Below are 16,543 nucleotides of genomic sequence, written 5' to 3' on the forward strand. Positions count from 1 at the left end.
CTTAGAAGAGATCGACATAACGAAGTCGGTCTCCTACAACAAACAAGTTATAAAAGTAATCCCTGAAAGAGATCTGACAAAGATCCAAGAAAGAGGATTACGAAAATAACTTAGAAGAGATCGACATAACGAAGTCGGTCTCCTACAACAAACAAGTTATAAAAGTAATCCCTGAAAGAGATCTGATAAAGATCCAAGAAAGAGGATTACAAAAATAACTTAGAAGAGATCGACATAACGAAGTCGGTCTCCTACAACAAACAAGTTATAAAAGTAATCTCTGAAAGAGACCTGACCAAGGTCCAAAAAAGAAGATTACTAAAAATAACCGAGAAAAGATCGACATGACGACGTCGGTCAACCACTTGAAAAAGGACAAAGAAGTCGGTCATGGATTGCTAATTGGATCCACGCATCTACGACCTCCAAGTACAAAGCAATTCAAATATTCTGAGCAACAAGGCTTCAACATTCTCGAAACATATAAAGAAGCTAAGACAGGCGCAAGCAAGCATGACATAAAAAAGCTTCAGGGTCAGACCCAAAATCTTAGAAGCTACTCGTTGTGTTTTTCAAAATAATGGGTTGCTAAACAAGCAACCAAAAAGAGTGTCAGCAAAATAAATCAACCACGAAATAAAGAGTTTAAAAGCCCACAAGCCGGGCCAACTACACAAAAATTCAAAATAAATCAGCTAAAGATTAGAAGACTTTTTAGCAACATCAGCCTGAGGAGAAGGAGGGCGAGCCTGGAGTGGAATAGCATCCACAGTACCATCGTCCCGGTTTAAGATCTGGCAGTCAGGATCAGAAGCGGGAGTGCCGACCTCGGTAGGAGGAACAGCAGGAGCTGACACCTTGGCAGAAGACACAGGGAAGGGTTCGACATCATCATCCTCATCATCAGGGACAATCTTACCATCTCTAACAACATTATCCAGGCTGAAGAGAGTAAGGTCAGCCTCGGGAGCAATAATCCAAACTTGCTCTTTCAGGTTCTCATATGCAGCAGTTACGCTGCCAACAAGATGACCCTGGAGCTCGGAGTAATCAGCTCGGGCGTTCTCCAACTCCTCCTTCAGACGCATCCCCTCCCGATAGGATGTGACATAGCTGTCCTTATGCATCAGCGCCGCATCCTCGGCCAGCCTCACAGAGGCCGCCAGAGAAAGTGAACTCGCCTTCTCGTTCTCCAGATCCTTCTCCAACTTGGCTTCCTTTACTTTAAGCTCCTCCTTCAGGCCCTTCATCCGATCAAACTCCTGTTTAGCCTCCTCCATAAAGGCTTTGGTGGCATGGAGAGGAAGATTTTGAGCAGTCCGGTATAGGGCAGCCCCCATATATGCCATCCTAACACTACTTCGAGTTATAAAGTCCAGATGACGAAGGAGCGACACATCATCCATAGGAAGGGCACCGTAGGGACCAATTTGCTGATCCACAAATTCAATTGCATTAAAGTCAGGAGCATCAAGGTTGAAAGGCTCAACTATTTTTTGTTTCTTGTTGGGAGGAGCACCAGAACTAGAGACAGAAGTCGGTGGAGGGTCAGCTAGACGAACCCGAGGAGTAGGGATCACCTTCATCGGTCCAGGAGAACTCGGCACAGGCGGCTTCACTTACACTTGGGAAAATCCCTCCCTGGCCGCCTTGGCCGAGATATTCTGAGCAGCAGTTACCTTCTTTGCCCTTTTGAAGGCCTTCATGGAATCATTATTTTTTGACATCTCTGCAAATACAAAATCAGCCACAGTAAAGGGTTACAATCACAAGATGAGGAAGCCAAACTAAGAAACAAACATAGAAACAAGTCAGGCAAATACCCAAAACAGCCCAGACCAGGGATGGGTCATTCAAAAACCTTTTTGTATCAAGATGGGGTGGTTCTCCCCATAAATCCTCAAGAACAACAACAAAGGCACGCTCAACATCGTCAAGCATCTCCCAGGAATAGCGAGACACTCTCACATCCTTCTGCCACTCTAGAGGAAAAGAAGGCTCATCATTTTCATCAAGAAAAAAGGGGCAGGCCCCCTCGACAGCACGAACTTTAAAGAAGTAATTCTTGAAATCCTTAAAGGACTCATCATACATAGCAAACACTTTATGGCCCTGGGCAGACCTGAAAGAAACCCAGGAAGCTTTCTTTTTCGAAGAGCCACCAGGCTTGGCAGAAATAAACAGATAAAGGAAGAGAGCCTGAGAAGGTGTTACACCTAACTCTTGGCAAAGTAGCTGAAAAATTTTGATAAAACCCCAGGAATTGGGGTGAAGCTGGGATGGGGCAATATTACACGACCACAATAGGTCGGTCTCAAAAGCAATAAAAGAAAAAGTAATGTCCAGTTGACTGAAGAAATATTCATAGGCATAGAAGAAGGGACGCTCCCCCTCGATGGAGGTTGGAAAACAAACCCTCTCATCAGAATCAGGAGCAACAAGGTCATAATCCCTCTCCCAGGCACTGTTACCACAAATCCTATGAAGCTTCCTCAGCTCTATGCAAAATTCAGCATCCACAACAGAAACACACATCAAGACAAGGGAGTCCAGCCAATCGGACATCCCCTTGGGAACTCTGGAAGACATCTCTACAATGTTATTGCGAGAAGACATGAGGCCAACTAATCCTACAATAAGAAAAAGAGATGGGATTACTAAAAATATCTCGAACGAGGGATAAAACAACTCGATCAAACTGATACAGGCGAACAAACAGAAAAGGAAAACCCCAAGACTCAAACCAAAGTCTCGGGGCATCCTTTGGAGGCAGTAACAAAGCAAGGTTTTCAGGAAAAATCTGTAGCTCGCACCCCAGCACCTCTCAAACAAGAAAAGAAGACTGCAAACAGATGGCATTTTTCATCAAAGCAAAACACAAAAAAGTCATCAAAATCATTGCCTCACGGTCTACCATCAAAAAAGCATGCATCCCCAAACATCAATACACGCCAAGAAGAAACCATCAAAGGCACAACCGTTTTCGGAATCAAACAAAAAAGCAATCTTCAAACAAAGCGAGGAAAAGATGCAGATTTTCTGGGTATTGGTATCAGACAGAAACAACAGAACATGCAAAGCCCTAAAAAGCATCAAGCAACAGAAAAGGCAAAAAGGATCATGCAGAAGATAAAGAAACTCCTAGAACACACATTTCAACAACAATTAGGCGCGACAAAAACAGAAAGATCCAAACTTTCTCTAAAGCAAAATCAAAACTTCATCACAAAGCCAAAGCAACGAAAGAAAAAGAAGAACTAACCTGAAGAAGGAAGAAGCTTCAAGGGAAAAAGGAGACGTAAAAATGAAAGCTGCCCAGAAAATCACCGAGTGACGCCGTAACGCAAGAAAAGCAGAAATGTGGGCGAAAGACAGAGAGCGAGAAGAAATTACGAAGAAGTTACGAAAAGAGCGAAGAAGAGAAACCGTTTCTGGTTTTTCAAAAATCAAAATAAAGAGCCAAAGAAAAACGGGGCAATTAATACTAATTAATAAAAGTATTAAACCCTCACACGTTCCCAAAGCGTTGATATAAAAGCGCGCGCTTTTAGAGAAAAACGTTCTATATTCAAAAGCCGCTACAAAGGAATCGATGAAATGCTTGAGTTCGGCTTCATTAGAGAAGGATCGAAGTCAAGGACTCGCCCAAAACAAAGAAGACCGAGCTCAAGCAGGGGCACTGTTCATACCCTGGGTCAAGCTGTCTAAACCGGGATGTTCAGTAGCAAAGCGACCGACCTCTTTATGTCAAGCGGACCGACTTCTTTACGAAGAACTCGGCCAAATCGACAGGAAAGCCCAAAGAAGGGTCCAACTCAAGGAATGCGACCCATATCCAGAGGCAGCCCACGCCTATAGAGATAAGGGCGGCTCCATAGAAGATAAGCTGACCTCACCCAAAGATAAGATAAGATAAGATAACTAACTTATCTTACCTAAAAAGGTCACTCCACGCCATTATAAATACACTGGAGCACCCAGGTATAACTCATACTCTGATTCTACAAAAAACCTGTTCAATACTCATGCCAACTTAAGCATCGGAGTCTCTTGCAGGTACCCCCCACCCTTCGGTGACCAAGAATCAGCAGAGCAGTCAGTCCAACAAGTCGGACACGACAACTCCGGCCGCCACTCACCAGCCGGACACGTCGGCACCGATCCGTACAGAAGATCTCAGCCGAGATCGACCTCCAGTTTCAGGTAACGCTTAGAACATCATCCAAAAAAACGGGCTTGCAGTTTCAGAATAAAAAATTGTCCTTTTCCAAACAAAAATTCGTTTTCTTGGTCACATGATTTTCCAAGGAACAATAACTCCTATCGAAAGATCAATTTTGTTTGCAGAAAAATTTCCAGACTATATCCTTGATAAACCTCAGCTCCAGAGGTTCCTAGGATGTCTCAATTATGTCTCCGATTTCATCCAAAATCTTAACAATCTCATTAAGACTCTTCATGATAGGTTTAAGAAGAATCCCCCACCATGGACGGACAAACATTCCGAAATCATCAGATTTCTCAAAACCAAAGTTCGCAATCTTCCTTGTCTATACCTACCTGTTCCCCATGCATTCAAAATCATTGAAACAGATGCATCTGACCTAGGATATGGTTGTATCTTAAAACAAAAACGGAATGGTAAAGAGTGTATCATTGCATTCACATCAAAGCATTGGAATAGTACCCAACAAAGCTATTCCACCATCAAAAAAGAAGTTTTAGCCATCGTTTTGTGTATAACAAAATTTCAGTCTGATTTACTCAATAAAAAATTTTTAGTCCGAGTTGATTGTAAATCGGCCAAAGAAGTTTTACAAAATGATGTTAAAAATCTCACATCAAAATAAATTTTTTCCAGATGGCAAGCCATTTTAAGTGTTTTTGATTTTGATATTGAGCACATCAAGGATAACTCAAATTCTCTCCCTGACTTTCTCACACGTGAATATTTGCAGGGAGGCAAGCAAGGATACGATAATGCCTAAAAAGGCAACACTAGCCTCTGCTAGAGGCAGAGGCGTTCGCCTAGCCCTTCCTGGGCGAATAAAAAAATCAGGGTCCAGCACCCCAACTGGGTCATCTACCTAACAATCTACCCAACAAGCTACTCAACAATCCAATGAACCAACAAACAATCAAGCCAAACAGACCAAGGCAGACTACGCCTTCCCAATCAAAACCCTCCTGGCCTTACAAGACCAAGGTCTCACCAAGCTTAACAAAAAATCTTGGGCTGACATTTACAGTGAGTCAGATGAGGAAATTGACTTAACTCAACTGATATCCCAAGTAGCCAATCAAAAAATAGTCATACAAAAACCAAAAGAAAAAGCTATTGTCCAAACACCCCAAACATCCACAATCACTACCAAAACATAGAAAGCCTAAACCAGTTACATGTCCACAAACAAACCCTCAAACATTATCCATATGGAGCCTGAATTTTGGGATAGCTCGCCAAACAAAGTCATCCCAAAGATTTTCCCTACTGGATTCCACTTTAGGCCATTGGCACCCAACAAAACTCGCTAATTTTACGAATTTATCTTAATAGATACTGACTCAGTATCTATTAAACATTACAAGGAGAAAACCAATCCTGAATTCATAACCCATTCAACTATCTAAATCCTTAGAATTTTGTCCCCAAAGCAATTTGGGAACAATGTAAACAAAATTAAAAAATTTTCTCAAAATTATGACCCAATAGGTTTCAATTATTAGGACTACATGGAAGCCTGGACTAAAGTATTTTGGTTTCAAAATACTCCGTTCAGACATTCATGGTTAGTTTACTTTAAAAGAAAAACCAATTATGTTTTTCCAAATTGGTTCTACCAATGGTGGGACTTCTTTGGGCCAATTCCAGAAATTCTACCCTTATCTACGGATAAAGGGTATAAACTTTTTCAATCAAAATTTAACAGCCAGGAAACATGTGTTTCTGTAATATTAAAATTTTTCTCAACTTTTTCATTGGCATGGGTATTTTCCTGGCAATACAAATATGCAAAACTAGACCACCCCAAATCATTTTCAGTCCTACAAAGGCATGGTTACGTAAAATGGTGGTCTCAATTTGATTCATCAATGGCCTATCCAGAAAGGGTCAGAGAATGGTTCAAAAATAATCTCGATAATCAGAAGATTTTGGATCCAGAAGCGGCTTTGTTTCTCAATCAGAAAGCCCAAATTGCTGCAGCCCTCGCAGGAGCCCAATGAAAGGAAACGCTAGCAAAACATCTTCAACAAATCACGCAAATGAAGAAGATAAAAAACACAAAGAAGATCCTACTTCGTCAGCAGAATCCTCAAGCGGTTATCATCAAAATGAAGATGACTGCTTTGGAATCGACCTAGGAGAGGACTAGTCTTTAATTTTGAAATTCATTTAATCACAAAAAATCAAAAGAATATCAACTTGTACTGTAGAAATAGTACCGGTTAACATCATCTGTACTGTAGAAACAGTAAAATCTTCAATTATAAAAGGAGACCTCGTTCTCATTGTGAGGTATCCTTCAGTGATACACAATATAGAGAGAAGTTAGAGAGAGAAGCTCTGAGAGTTCCTTTGTAAGCTCTCCAGCTCTTCTTCTTTCCCTTTCTTCTTTTTCAACCTTATTCAATAAAACCATATCCAGTACTTCAATTTCGTGTTTTTATTTAAGCTTTCTGCATCTGCATATGTGTGCAGACTACCGCCACATCTAACTACATAACTAACTTGCATATGCGTGCGGACTACCGCCGCATCTAACTTCATATTTACTTTCCTATTTTTGCATCTGCATCCTTATTTCTGGCATTAACTTTTATTTCTTCACCTTCTTCCCCTTTCCCTCCTTGATCCACATTCGGGCCATCTGGTATCAGAGCCTGATGGGGAAGATATATATATATATTACTGTTTCTATATGCTAATATACTATGCAAAATATTATTGAAAGCTTGTTTCCTTTCATGTTTGAACAGGACAGTGATTATCAAATCATTGGAATAGCTATTTTCACTAGGTGCTTTAACAGATGGCTATCAGCTCTCTGATCCTATTGGGTATCAAATGGCTTAGCTTCCCTTGGACCCTGTTTATTTCAAAGCTCTTATCTTAGCTAGTCAGTATAACTGCTTAGAGGACATGTTGATAACCGTAGCAATACTGTATGTGGAATCCATATGTTATGCTCCTCATAAAAAGTAAGTAAAGGTTTGAATAACGAATTATGATTCTACTGCATATTTGTTATATTCCCTTTTGATGTTACTATGAAAAACAAGGCTTAAAATGATTTTGGTCAAGTGTCTGTCTTTTTTTTCTCTTGTCCATATAATTCTTTTGGTTTTTGTTTAGTAAAATTTCAAAGATGGTTATTTAAGTACCTACAATTAATTTGCTTGCTGATGTGATATGTCTTGTCACATTAGAATTTAACCTGCCAGTTCAACACTTAACAAAAGAAACTAGGACTAAAATAGATAACTTTAATCTCGACTAATATCAGAAGAAAAATTTTAGGGACTAAAACATAAGAGGTGTTTTGTAGGGACCAAAAATTTATTTAATCCGACAAATAAATATGAATATTAATCATTGATTGTATACTTCCATAGTCTATCCCTCTATTGACTATTTAACAGAATGTGTAAATAGTGTATAAATGATTTATAAAATAAGTAGTGAATTTTTGAAGGAAAATTCTAGTATTGGTATAATTACAAGTATCATTCATTGTCTATTCCTTGCATGCAATTGAAGTTACTATTTTTCTCATCTTTTTATTAGGTAAGAACTGCAATAAAATGCTTCTCTAGTCTGGAGGGAGACCACATTACTTTGATTAATGTGTATCGAGCATCTAATGATTTCTTAGAGAAGAGATCAATAGAAATGGGTAAAGCAAAAATTGAAAAGGCTTTCAAAAAGTGGTGTAAGGATAATTTTATTAGTCGTTCTCTTAGACATGCTCGTGACATCCATAGGTAGTTATTGTTTTAAATCTAAATGTCGCAAATTCGTGATATCTTTAAGGGTAAATTACACTCACAACCCCTGAGGTTTATCAAATTATGGGCACAATGCTTTTATTTGAATAGCATGCACTCACCTCCCTTTTATTTGTATCATTAAATTGAAATGACATTAAATAGGTTGTATAAAGTCATTTTTAACTCTACTCTCATTATGCATAGATAACTTGTAGAGATAGAAGAACAATGACAAAAGATCTTTTTTCTTTTAACATTGTTATGTAGGGCATTTTTGTCATTTCAATTCAATAAAGTAAAATAAAACAAAATAAAAAGTATTAAGATACATGTATAGGCACATGTATAAAGATTTGATAGTTACATTAATACCAAGAATCTAAGTGTATTATTTAGACGAACAATTGGTGCAATGCAGGGGTGGTGAGTGCATAATGGTAAAAAAATGTGGGTAGGGATGAATGTAATTTACCTTGTCTTGCTTGAAATCTACTCTATGCATTCTCATCTATGATAACTACTGCAAGCAAATTAGGGTACATACTGAACAAATGGGGCTGAATCTAGCTTCTTGTAGAGATGATATGCTTCAGTACCACAGATGTCTTCTATACGGCCGTAAAGCAGCTTGAGGGCACATACAGGTTGTTGTCTATTTCCTTTATTAAGTTCAAACTCCTGTGAAATTTTATATTTTTTATTCTTTAGCATTTTGACCTGTTTTCTAATTGGCAACTATATATAGTGTTCAACTCAGATATTTATTTTACTTATATGGAAACAAGTTTCTGCTTTGTCACGACATGGCAGGGCCTTGGCAAGTGGTCTGGTAGTGCAGATCCACCCATCTTCTGTATTATTCAGGCAAAAACTAGAGTGTATTATTTTTAATGAACTTGTTCAAACTAGTAGCAAGTACGTTCGGAAACTAAGCAATATTGACTACCTACGGTTAATTGAGCTGGCTCCTCAATATTATGCTGTGAAAAATTAAATTCTTCATGGTTTTGCCAAATAGGTAATCAAAACTTTCTTTATTTTTGCATCTCATTTGTGCTTTGATAATTTTGGGCAATTATATACTTTTATTATGTTAAGCTTTTTCATTTTACATTCATAGAGAATAAAGCAACTTGCTAAAGTGGCCTTGAAATTCCCAAAAATTTCCTATGCCTTTGTCACCTTAACACTATGCTTGGCATATTAATGATGTTACGCTTAAATTGGAATAACTGTTGATATCAGCTTAGTAACAAAATGGATCTGATTAGCTTGTGATGTCCCTAGGTTTTCTTTCTTCCCAAAAATCCTAGCTCAATGGAACTAATAATCTCATGTATAGTCAAATTGCGTTGCACCTAATCTCAAGATGTGAAACATAATATGCTAATGATTATGCATGAGTTCAAACCCCTTCACTTGGAAAAATTAAAGAAATGATTTATACAAAATTTATCCATTCATTCCACATATAAATGACACTGAAATGATTGATTTTTATCGTAGGACATTTATCTATTACAGCAAGATCAATGAAAGCTTTAGAATATGTCTACTTTATCGATGTTGCCTATTGACTTTATATAAATGACAACAGTTTTAATGGCTTGTCTTTGCTATCATTACTTGTCTAAAACTATGGAAATGCGGCTTGATCCTCCAATGACATACACCTCTTACTGAGTTGTTCCTGCTTTATTTTCTACCACTGGGTGGTTACTGAGTGATGTAATTGCAAACCTTACTGTCGATAGCTACATTTGAGGTGGTGGATTAGCTTGAGCAAAGGAATTGAGTTAGACCAGTTAACAAATATTTTGAACTGTCCAATTCTATCAAACTTTAGGTGCTAGTGGTATTATGTAGATGCCTATTTGTCTAACTTATGAGTTCAATAATCATTGTGTAAAGCTATTTTTTTCTAGATCTGCATATTTATCTAATGTTGTATATTAATTTTAAGGGTAAAGTATGCTTTTTGTTTCTAATGTTTTCAAAATTTTTCAAAAATATTCCTAACGTTTAATTCAATTCAATTTTGTCCTTAACGTTTGAAATAACTTTCAATTTTACCCTTATCATTAATTTTTAGACGGTCAACCATTAGTCAACATTTTAATTCTAATTTTACCCTTTATTAATTCTTTTATTTTCAATGTCAATCCTAATAATTCAAAAAATTCACCCCTCTTAACCTTGAATACCACTCTTTTTGACCATTGCCAAACAACCCAAACACCCTTCACTGCCACTGTCACCAAGTTACAAAACCCATGTCATTGGTCCACACTTTTTTTTAAAGAAAGTTCAGTTATGTTCTTGTGTTCTTGACCTAAAATGAAAAAATTATAAAATGACATTGCTCTATTATCATGGTGCTATCATGTACATCCAGATTTGCTCTATTATAACATCATTCATAATCTAATAATTGTGTCTAACATGGCTACCCGAAAGGAAGCGTGGAAAGGAAACATTTTTTGTTTAATTTAATCTCTTTAATTATGAATGCATGATTTTTTTGTTTGTTTGAGGACAAACAAAAACTTAAGTTTGGTGTTGTGATGCATGACCATCATTTAGTAGTTTCCTAGTAATTATGTTAGTAAAGTTAGTGATTTCTCGCTATTTCTCTGGTGTTTTAGTCAAGATACTTTGAGTACTTTGATTTATGTGTTTTGTCAAAGATTATTGAAGATTATCTAAATAACAAAAGGAAACTCAGAAAGGCACTCAAGTCAGAGAGGACGCTAAGTCAGAGAGCAAGCAAAAACAAAGAAAGAAGTAAGCAGAGGCATGGCGTGCCACTTGCTTCACGCCAACCACACGCTAGGCCAAAGTGTAGAAAGCTACCTTCACTCTACCATCGAGGGAGTGGGACATGCCTCACGCTACTTCCACCCAGGCTCGAGGACGTCCCACGTCCTTCATGCCACACACGGCACCACCTTCATTGCCCATGCATGCGTCGCAGGCATGGCACACCATGCACGCCCCTGTTGACCTCTATCCTCCAAGCTTCACAGGCGTGCCACTAGCCCCACGTGACTCACGCCAATTCTATGCAACTTTCAAGGGCGTGCCAGGCGTGGCACGCTGAGCCATTGTCTAGAAACATCTCCCATTGCCTCCAGCTTCAACGACGTCGCACGCCATGCACGTCACTCACGCCAGCCCATGCAACCTTCGAATAAGTGGCATGTTGCACATGCCCACTCTCCTTCATCCTTCAAGGGAATGTCACTTGCCTCACGTGCTTTATGATCTCTAAACAAAAGAACCCTCGGAGGTGCACAATAAAGGTTGCAAACCTCACTCAAAAGCGAAGCCAATTCTCAAGCCCAAGATTGAGTGGAAGCCCCTAAATTTCTAAGGAAGCAACTCACCAAGGATCAAGTTCTAATCACAAGGAGAGTCACTTTTAATTTGAATTTAATTTGGAAAGATATGATTTGATTCTATTTGAGTTAAGTTTGAATATTAGGTTTTGTTTAGGTTTAAGTATAAAAGGATCCAGAGAACTATGGATAAAAGGACCTTTAGCTTATTCTGCATAATTTTGAATCCTTATTTTTGTTCTACATTATGAGTAACTAACCTCTTCAGTTAAATTGAGGAGCTCTGTTGATTCTGATGGATTGATGTTATTACTGTTCTATCTTTGATTATTGCATTGATGTTTTCTCAAGAAACAAGGTTTTTGTTCTTCATTATAAGGATATGAAAGTATTGGAAAATAACTCAAATTTTATTGAATTCTATATCAAACTTGGAAAATCTGATTTCTGGAATTGAGTGTGAAACCTCTTCTCATAATTCTTTAAGTTTCTAAAATTAGTTTCGATAAGTGGCATCTAATCAACTATAATTAATCTTTAAGAATTGTGTGGCATTAAATCAGACACTGTGCTCAACCTCTTATCGTAATTGATTGTTCAAGGAATTGACAGTTTGTTAAGTAAAGAGAAATTGAATTACCAAGAGATTGAGATTTAATTAATTATCATTTGCCATGGATGCATCGTTGCATGATCAAGATAGAAAGTAAAAAGAGTTTGTCATGAAGTCTTAACATCTCCAAAACCTTAACCTTTTTAATTATATTACTTGCTTTAATCATTACTGCTTGCTGCTTTTAAAGTTTCTGTTTGATCCTGAACACATCTCAAATCAAGTTTTCAATTGTCTAACTAGAATAATAAATTAACCATTACTTGCTTAGTCCGTTAGTACTCGTGAAAACGATAACCCATTCCCGTGGTATTACTTGATACGATTCATTGCACTTCGCGAGTTGTGGTTTTGAAAAAATTCCGTATCAGAACATCCTTTTCCTTGGCTAACCTAGCTATCATCAGGATAATTCTTCTCTCTAGGAATACATTTACCCTTATTAACACAATAAGAGTGACAATCAATTGGGCAATTAGCAATCAATTCCAATTAACAATCACACTACAGGAACAGAACATATTGACAATTAACAATCAAATAGGCAATTAATCAATTCTAACAGAATCTATAAGCAATTAACAATCAATTCTAACACAACCTATTATCTAATTCTAATCACACTATCACATTGACAATCAGGCAATTAACAATCACATTGTAGCAACGAATGCTGTTAACAATTAACAATCAACTAGGCAATTAACAATCAATTCTAACAAGAGTCTATTAGCAATTAACAATCAATTCTAACAGATAAATTATGTATAAGGACCAAGGTTCTGAAAATCGAACTGGTTATCAAACTGCTCTAGCTACTGGTTCAATGGTTCACTGGTCTAACTGATTCAACCGTGATTCAACCGAAAAAACTATTTTATAAGAAAATAATAAATAAATTATAAATAAACACCTTACATCATAATTACAGCTAGTACAATTGAATCACAAAAGATAAAACAACATCACATCACTATAAAAATCACAAAACACAACAGCACAATTAATCAATAATCATACAATCTAAACATAACTAAGTCATCAAGACAGTCACAATACAACACATTACTGTATAAAAATCACAAAACACAATAGCATCACAATAGAGCAGCCATAGTTATCAAAAATTAATAATCAATTAATCGTTCAATAATTTTTCTCAAGCATAGTTAAGTCATCAAGTCAGTCACAATCTAAATACATCACTATATATAAAAAAACACAAAACATCAGCACAATTTTAATAAAGACCTTACATCATAATTACAGCTAGTACAATTGAATCACAAAAGATAAAACAACATCATATCACTATAAAAATCACAAAACACAACAACACAATTAATCAATAATCATACAATCTAAACATAACCAAGTCATTAAGACAGTCATAATACAACACATTACTGTATAAAAATCACAAAACACAATAGCATCACAACAGACCAGCCATAGTTATCAAAAATTAATAATCAATTAATCGTTCGATAATTTCTCTAAAGCATAGTTAAGTCATCAAGTCAGTCACAATCTAAGTACATCACTATATATAAAAAACACAAAACATCAGCACAATTTTAATAAAGACTAACAAGGTTAACTAGTAAACTAAATCAACTAATCATTCAATGATTCAATCCAAAATAAGAAAAGAAAGTAACAAATGTACAATATAGCATCGGACCAGAGCTAACCATTCAATGATTCAAATTTCAATCTGAGTACTACTAGCAGAATCCCAAACAAATATCAATGATTTTAGCAAAGAATGAAGAAGAATAGATAACGAAAATTAAAATCAACTAAAGCCATTGCCTTCGTTCTGAGCAGTCTGAGCAAACAATACAATTCAATTACAATATCACAGTAATCCATAGCAACCCACAACAACCCATTCCAACTAGTAATCTCAACAGTTAAAATTATTCAAAATTATTCAACCCAGTAACAAGTAACAACAGCAAGGTTCATAGATTAACTAACAACATCTATTCAAAATTATCCACAATCCTAAATCCCAGTAATGAAAAATCATAGTTCATCAATTAACTAACAACAATTAGTCAATTATAGTTAAAAAAAACCTAGAAGCTAGAACAGAGCAGACTGAGTTAGAGGGAGACAAGGAGCACGACCGAAGGGCTAACACGGCTGAAGGGACAAGAGTGCATTGGAATAGAGCTGGCGCCGACAGAGGAGACAAAGTTACGACGGTGGCTTCGCGATGGAGGGTAAGAAAGCTGTGACGGTGGCTAGACGGAAGTGAGGGAGTGAGGGAGGAGCTCAATGAGAGGAAGGAGAAGGAGAGTGGCTGAGTGTGAGACAAGCTCGATGATACTCTCATCCATACCTAATAATTACCACCAATCCAACAACAATACAGTGGAAGTGTGGAACAGAGATGGCCGTGACGGGAAGTGGTTGCGCGACGGACAGTGGCTGCGTGAACAGAGCTGGCGGTGGCTGGAGTCTGGACATTGGCTGAACGGAGGTTGCGCCGGTGGCCTTGAACAGCTTGAAGTTGCAATGGTGGTGGTGGCTTCGGAAGTTGCGCCAGAAGTTGCTTCACGTTCTCCTTCTATGCATTGTGGACTGGAAACTGGAGAGTAGAGGGGTACTGGGGTGATGGTCACTGGTTAAGGAGTTAAGGTTCCAAAATCCAAACACAAAGTGACGAAACACTGCATTTTTTTGCAAAATTTAGAAACTGACCCGGTCACGATTCGGTTCGGCGATCCATAACCAGTTTCTTAATCTACCGGTTTCTGCTTCTGTCCAAACCGTCTTTAGCAACGGTTTCTGATTTGACTGCCAGTTCGAACTGATTTTCAGAACCTTGATAAAGACCACACCATTATTGTTGCAAAAAAAAAATGACTTGACCATTATAAACAATGGTAATTTATGGACCCTCAAAATTGAATTTGAAAATAACGTGCATCCCATTATAAACGGTTATCAAGTGAGAGATTTCTGAATAGTTTCGTTAAGTTGGAATGATTTTCACAAAATATTTTTATTAGCAGAATCGTAATATCATAACCACAAAGTAAACTAAATAACTAAACACCAATGTCCAAACATTTTCATTCCAAATTCAAAATTAGCAAACAAATACAAAATCTGCAATCAACAGCATAACTAAATTAGTAATTAGCAAAGTTCTCATTCAACAAATCCAAATCTTCAATTCAACAAATTGACAAATTCAGGTCTCATCATAAATTCATAACCAAGCAATTAGTCAATTACATTACATACATAGCATCATAAGAGATTAGAGCTTTCAAACACACACAATTAACTAATCGTTTTTAACTAAATCATTTTGACCACATTAAAAACTAAATTAACCAAATCACATTTTTTATGAACAACAGATTAACAACGAAAAGAGTAAGCAAGAAAAATTAAGTAACCTTCGGTGGTCTTCAAACGAGTAGAGTATGAAAGAGGAGAAAGAATGTGACGCGGAGAAGCTAGCGGCACTGCGTCCTTCTCCTTATGATTACAACGCGGAGAACTAGCAGAATATGAGGGAGAGGAAGCAAGACCGTTGGCGACGAGCACATGAGGGACGACAAAGCTAGACCAGGCGACGCGACGGACGACGAAGCTGGACCAGGTAAAGAGGTTGGCTACGCGATGAACTGGACCTGACGATAGACGATGAATCATGCGGGACCAGGTGAAGAAGCTGGTGACGAGAAAAAAAGAAGCTATCGAAGAACTGCAGGACGGTGGCGATGAGAAGAACGGTGGCGGCAACAAAGGCTAGGGTTTGTCACATCCTTTCTTTCTTTGAGAGAGGGAAGCGGCTCTGTGAGAGTGAGAAGATTGAGGCGCCGCATTGAGCTCCTCTGCCGTTTGGCCCATTTCAGAGTGAGGAGGAGTGAGAGAGTGGATTGGGGAGGGGGATCCTTCGCTGGATTAAGGTTCTATTTTTCTTTTTTTTTTCTTGAAATTCAAAATGACAACCATTAAAAAAAATAATTTTGAATCGGTTCGAATTTCTCAAACCCACCGGGTCACTAATTTTTATAAAATCGATCAAGTTCAATCGATTTTCACCAATTATTTTCTTTATTTGATTCTATGTTTTGGCTGGACCAGTCCTATAACCGGTTTACCAGTCGATCCCATGTTTACAGACCCACACAATATTTATCAAGGTTCGAATCCGGATACAGCTTATTAAGAGGCACATGGATTACCATCTGAGCTAAGCTTAGCTGTGAAGTATATAGTGATTGTTAATGGTTTAATGAAGGTAATTATTTTTGTTGGTTTTTGTTGTCATTGGACTGGTTTGAGAAGGTGAATTATTGGTCAAAAAAAATAATTTTGGGCTACCATATAGGCATGCTATTTTGAGCATAAAGTTCCGTTTTTTGGACAATGTTATTATAATAATAACATACTAAAACCAACGAAGCCCACCAAAATAAATAATAGTACTTACCTTCAATACCAGTGAAACTAACATCGGAGCCCACGATACTTAAACTTCATCGTTTTTAATAATACAAATAAAGACATTTTATTCTCCAAATAAATAAAAAAAATAATACAACTAAAATAAATTATTCATAATTATCCATTA

General features: G+C 37.4%; 2 long non-coding RNA genes across 2 annotated transcripts; one reads left to right on the forward strand and one right to left on the reverse strand.

The window, feature by feature from the left end:
• LOC110268782 lies at nucleotides 8,314–9,951 on the forward strand. Its single transcript, XR_002357248.1, has 2 exons — nucleotides 8,314–9,007; nucleotides 9,496–9,951. It is a non-coding gene; the product is annotated as an uncharacterized LOC110268782 (long non-coding RNA).
• LOC107625127 lies at nucleotides 13,729–16,186 on the reverse strand. Its single transcript, XR_001617085.2, has 2 exons — nucleotides 15,360–16,186; nucleotides 13,729–14,775 (listed from the first exon to the last, which is right to left on the reverse strand). It is a non-coding gene; the product is annotated as an uncharacterized LOC107625127 (long non-coding RNA).

This window comes from Arachis ipaensis, chromosome B02, assembly GCF_000816755.2.
Source record: "Arachis ipaensis cultivar K30076 chromosome B02, Araip1.1, whole genome shotgun sequence".
NCBI lineage: Eukaryota > Viridiplantae > Streptophyta > Magnoliopsida > Fabales > Fabaceae > Arachis > Arachis ipaensis.